Below are 6,874 nucleotides of genomic sequence, written 5' to 3' on the forward strand. Positions count from 1 at the left end.
TCTACAAAGTGACTCGACCCGCGGGTTGAAAGGTGTTTTATTTTTGATGGCGCTGCGCTTGAAATTTGGGATATCCTGAATAGGGAAATTTTGACTTACATACAGCTCTTCATTTGATCATTGATTTAACTAGTCTCAATTGTTATATATATATATATATATATCAAAATAAAAAAAATAAATACATGGTGGTAGGCCTATTCCATCTCTTATAGAGAAATATAATGAGAAGTGTCACGGGCTATGGCTATATAGCTAAGGTCGTGTAAAGGAGGAACAGGTACATCGTTCGTGCAAGGTTTCGAGTGGTGGTATGTCATGTATGTTCAAAAATCTGAAACTAGGGCTCAAAATTAAAAAAAAAAATGAAAATACAGGGGTTTGACTCTTCCATGGCTTCTGTAGAAAAAAGTAAGGGGTGTTACGGCCGGGTTTTGCGATATAGGTCTTGGAAAGGACAAAAGAAGGTTTCGAGTGGAGCTATGTTCAAAAATCTAAAATTAAGGTTCAAATTTTGAAAAAAATGAAAATTACAGTAGGCTGGCCTATTTCATGGCTTCTAGAGAAAAAAATTAAGGGGTGTCATGGGGTATGGCCATATTTGATACAGGTATTGTAGAGCAGAAACAGGCACATTGTTTGCGTAAGGTTTCGAGTGGCTTTATGTGAAAAAAAATCTGAAACTAGGTCTCAAAATTTGAAAAAAATGGAAAAATACAGGGGGTTGGACTAATCCATGGCTGCTAGAGAAAAATATTGAGGGATGTCACGGGGTTTGGCAGTATACATGTAGGTCTTCGTAGAGGAGAAACAGGCACATCGTTTTCTCAAGATTTCGAGTGGCGGTATGTTCAAAAATCTGAAGCTAGGGCTCAAAATTTGAAAAATGGAAAATGCAGTGGAATTGGCCTATTCCGAGGCTTCTAGAAAAAAAATAATGAGGGGTGTCAATTGCTATGGCTACATTAGTCCTGTAGTCGTTTGCGCTAGTTTCGAGTTGCGCTATTTATTCAGGCACTTTAATTATTACCTACTATATATACTAAAGAAACTTTTATTAAATGTTAATGCATTTTTATTTGTTCTATTCAAGTACAGTCTCGCACATGTTTTTTGGCAGATATACAATTCAGTAATTTTAACTCTGACTTAGGTCAGCATCTATATGCAGCGATAATTGTTTTCTTCAAATACATAATTTTTAGGAAAAGTGAATGTAAATGGTTATGTATGTCCATTTTACAATACCATCCCGCTTTAATTTTACCGGATTTTGGAATTTTGCATTGAATTTCTGAATTTCTCATGATTTCGGAATGGTGAGACCACCTTCTAACCCTGTAACTAAGTACTGACGTCCACTTACAGCCGATTACATTGAGTGTGTATGTAAAGGCATCTCTTTGACGTAGCATAGTCCTACAGATAGAGATAGATTGGTTATCTTTCTGACTAGTCTACTCTTAAAGGCGGATAGTATACCTAACCTAATATTAACTTCACAGTTCAATTAGCAAACAAGCTAACCAAATATACTACCTTTACCTACACACCCAATACAATCGGCTGAAAGTCAATTTTGATCGATGCAAAAGACGAATTCAAAGGTACGGGATGCGGGAATTTCTCGCTGCATTGAACACCTATTGGTGATCTTCTGCTGTTGTCTCTTTGACACATTCCCCTTTTCCATTCTCAATTTTTAAATTTTAGCACATGAACTTCAATACTGACAAATGCTTAAGACTCCTACATAATCATGACAACTGGATTTAGACATTTGATTATGACTGTGCAATGGGCATATATACTGTATATATATTTTTTCAGAAAGTATTTGAATGAAGTATTAAAAGTATTGTGTATTTTTATATTCAAATACATAAACGAACTTTTAATGCACGTTTTCGTTTGGTTAAAGTAAAATGGGTAAACACAAACAATGAGAAAAACAAATATATTTGTATGCCCGATAACAACAGGACCTTCACAGAACAGCAAAAACTTTCGATATCAGCTTTGTCATAGGGAGATTCAATCAATGAAATACAGTAAAGATCAAAAGAATAAAAACACTAATTATCCGACACATTTCCATCAGCTCAATATTATATTTTGTGTATATACTGAACTGTATAAAAAAAGAAGATGTGGTACGATTGCCAATTAGACAACTCTCCACAAGAGACCAAAATAACACAGTAATTAACAACTATAGGTCACTGTACGACCTTTAACATTGAGCAAAGCCCATACCGCATAGTCAGGTATAAAAGACCCCGTAATAACAATGTAAAACAGTTCAAACGAGAAAACTAACGCAGGCCCTAATTTGAGTATAAAAAAAGAACGAAAAACAAATATGTAACACATAAACAAACGACAACCACTGAATTACAGGCTCATGACTTGGGACAGGCACATACATGTACATGTTTAACTATGTCTGCTTTTGAAATACATGTAATTCATATGTTTAAGCTAATTGATGGTTTCGAGAAACAGTAGGTTGCAAGTTCGATCCTCGTCCAGTTGTAACAAACTACTTTAAAATTTGTATTTGCTGCTTCTCTACAAAAGACGCAGTATTATGGATAATTTTAGTAAATACAAATACGTCATTAACGACCCCCCATTTTGGGGTAGAGCTTTCTATATAACGCTGAGATCCTGTGTTCAAATGATTGGTAGGAAATTTTTTAAATGAATAAATTATGATACATGTATAGATGCTCTTTGGTCGTGTTGTTGTCTCTTTGACACATTCCCCATTTCCATTCTCAATTTTATGAAAATTAAAACCTAATGATGACTGCACTTTTTAAACTATAGGTTTGAAAAGTAATCCTTACAATGTTGGAATGAAGTGCGAATCTATTAAGTTTGAAAAACAAGTTTATGTGAATGACCCACAAATTCCGCACGACACCAAGTTATAGTTGCAAAATATTGAGCTAAATTTGTACTTAGAGGCGGATCAAAAGGGGTTCCCAACCCAGGATAAATTGTGGGGTGCAGGGGGGTGGGGTCTACAACCACATGTTGCCATTCAAATGCATTGATTGTCAAAATGATAGCGGGGTTTCTTCCCTTGGACAACCCTTCCCCAGGGCAATTTTACCGCCACTGGTACTTTAATGAATGATATATGAAAGCTTGAGATTTCTACAGGAAAACAGGTTTACCTTTAATTCAAGAGTACGTTTGTATAAAAGTTTATAGAAGATTATTTGACTGAATTTACCCCTTTTTGAATATCGACTCCATGGTTGAAATACTGATTGACACCAAATCCGGGCAGGGTGAAATACCACTTAATTACAGTACTGCACTTAAATGTACCTGTTCCTGTCTTCGATATGCATTTAATTTTTCCTTTACGTTAAACAGCCATCATACCAGCCGTCAAACTATCCATCAGATTGAAGGGTAAAAAACAATTGTTTTGGATTAATTGAGTAATTATACATAACACTACTTTGCCTATTGCTAAAATCCTGACTCCCTTCACAAGATCCCGAACCGATATTTTCTAAAACCATTAAAGTGTTTCACCGTCTTCAAACTTCACTTTCCCTAAGCAGAGTCATGACATACTTTTAAAAATTATATAAGATAAGATAAACCAAATGTTTTCACCAGAGGGACATACACACATATCAAATATAATCTTTATAGCATACACATTCATATAACACCTTAAATATTAATATAAAGTCATACAGGCTATTATATGTTAAAATAAAAACAAAGTATTTTAGAATTGCTACACCACAGATCATATGGCAAACTCTCATTTCATTTTATAATATATTTTGCTGGAAATGTACAATTGTTTAACTGCCTTGTTATAAACATATCCGAAACATGAACCTGCGTCTATTTTAACGTTTAACATATTTAAAAGTAAATATAACTTAAACACCAGTTCTACAGGTTACTTCACAAAGTCATGCTATTGAGTTTGACATAAAATGGTTTGTTACATTTATCATGTTTATGTAAACTACATAATGTTTGCGCGATAAGTTTTTATGATTGAAGATAAATTAAAAATGTCGGAAATTCCAACTCTAATAATATATCGATATATAAATATAAACCTTTGTAATGTTTACATCACGTGTTTTTTCAGCTACTATATATACATAATTACATTGCCAAACACACAATGTCTGGGATTATAAACATTGAGTAAGTAACTATTTTCTTTATCAAGATATGCATTTATTAGGGGGGAGGGTTCCGGGGGTTGGATCCCCACCTTTTTTTTTGAATGATCAATGCATTTGAATAGGGGCATATAGTTGGAACACCCCTTTTGTTCTGGGTTGGGACACCCTCTTTAAAATGGCTGGATCAACCCCTGAAAAATATATGTAAATGTATAACAAATGTTAATGTTCTGTTAAGACTGAAATTTTCATCTTATTATGCCTCCGCAGCTGTGGACAGGGCATTAAATATTTATTAATTCCATGGTATGTTCAGACGTCCGTACTTACCTGTCAAAACTAGTTTCTCCCTTATAGAAAAGAAATGATTTGCAGCAAGTTTGAAAAAAATGTATACTAAATAATAACATCATATAAAATGTATAATTTAATAAAAAATAAAAAAAGTAGTAAAATTTATACGACTGCAAACATATTTTGGGGTCGTATATTGCTAAATGTATCATGCATGTCGTCGTTATGTTCGTCCGAAGGCATTTGGTTTCCGGACAACAACTTTAGTTTAAGTGTATACATGTATCTCTATGAAACTTAACCAAAAGCTTCAATACTAGATAAGGAAGATTGGGATAGGAAGAAACATCAACATTTTTTTGGGGAGGGGCAATTTTTTCCCCTTAAGAATTAAGATTTTTTTGGGAAAAAAAGGGGGGGGGCAATTTTGTCAATTTTCAAAGAAAAAATGGGGGGGGGGGGGGGGCACAATTGATTGTGGCAAATTTTTGTACATGTATATACAAAATTTAGTCGGAAAAAAAGATTTGCTAATTCTTCCGTAACACAAAAGCAAGAAATCTTCAATTGAATATAAATTCAAATCATATATAACCGATTTCAAGTTATTTGGCTTAACATCAATTCCATATCAGAAACCTATAATGTATCAAATACTTACATTCCAAATTCAGAGCTTTACCAATATTGATCCAATATTGATCCAAGTTTTCAGGGTTAGAACACTGCGGTCGTATCCAGATTCACTCGGCGAGGCATTTTATCGAGAATCATTTTATATCATTTATTCAGTTTGAGTTATTTCCATTTGAACAGAAAATACTCAACTGTTAAGGGTTCGACCTCTGCTGTCACTCTGGTAGCATCTAATTTTTCTCTTAGAATACTATTTTAATTGAATTGGAATAAACAGGTTCCTCTTTAGTAAGAAAGAAAACAAGTCATCATAAATTATGATCTTCAAAATAGCTTAAATAGGTATCGGAAATGTACGAAAGCCTATAAGGGTCACACAAACAAATATTTTTATCTCGTAATTAAATATCTCGTTATTAAGTGAAAACTATTGCGTAATTACGAGATAATCATTGTTTTATCTCGTAATTACGAGATACTTTTCACGCAATTACGAGATAATCATAGCATAATTACGAGAAAATTATCGCGTAATTACGAGATAAGAAGTTTTTTATCTCGTTATTACGAGATAATTATCGTTTGATTCACTTAAGGGCATACGATACAGTTACAGGGGAAGTAATGACGTTGCTAACGTAAAATGTTATTTTCGCGACGTCAAACTGTGACATATCGGGAAAAGATGCATTTTTCGACTGATTTTTATCATTCAAACTGATTTAATTTGAAAACGAGTGCATGGACCCCTATTTTTTAAAACGACATTTTGTTTCAATTTACAGGGAGATTATGTGGACCAAGTTTTATAAAACTGTAAATAGCGCAATTTTTTTAATATTGATAAATATACAGCAAAAATTGACGCTTTTTTTCTCAATTCATGACCATTTGATAAATATGAGTTATTTCTGAACAAAAAATGCATAAATTTTTAGAATACTTATAAAATACAGAAATTACAAATTATTTAACAAAAAACAATTTGTGTTTATCTTTTAAAACAAAAAAGTTATGTCTTTCTTTCGAATGGGAATATACGGCCACAAATCCGAATTTTGAGGAAATATACCAAATTTCGACCTCATTTAACTCAAAAAGTAGCACATGAAGGTATATTTTTAATTACATATTTGAGTTAATCAGATAAAAAATAGCCTATATGCAAATTTTCATCAACTTGTAAATACGGGATCAAAACTGTATCGTATGCCCTTAAAATGTGTGGCGTGACCCGGCCAACCAACCAAGATGGCTGCCAATGCTAAAATAGAACATAGGGGTAATGTGTAGATGTTGGCTTATAACTCTGAAACTGAAGCAAATCTGACAAGGGGTTAATTGTTTATCAAGTCAAGATCTAGATGCCCTGAAATTTTCAGACAAATTGGACAATCGGTTGGTGGGTTGCTGTCCCTAAATTGGCAATTTTAAGGAACTTTTGCAGTTTTTGGTTAATATCTTGAATATTATTATAGATAGAGATAAACTGTAAACAGCAATAATGATCAGAAATAAGTCAAATGACCAAAATGATCAGTTGACCCCTTAAGGAGTAATTGCCCTTTATAGTCATTTTTTACCATTTTTTTGTAAATTTTTGTAATCTTTTTACAAAAATCTTCTCTGAAACTACTGGGCCAAATTTAACCATACTTGGCCACAATCATCAGTGGGGTATCTTGTTTAAAAATGTGTGGAGTGACCCGGACAACCAACAAAGATGGCCGCCATGGCTAAAAATAGAACATGTGGGGTAAAATGTAGAT

The sequence above is a fragment of the Mytilus galloprovincialis genome, chromosome 14, assembly GCF_965363235.1.
Source record: "Mytilus galloprovincialis chromosome 14, xbMytGall1.hap1.1, whole genome shotgun sequence".
Classification (NCBI taxonomy): Eukaryota; Metazoa; Mollusca; class Bivalvia; order Mytilida; family Mytilidae; genus Mytilus; species Mytilus galloprovincialis.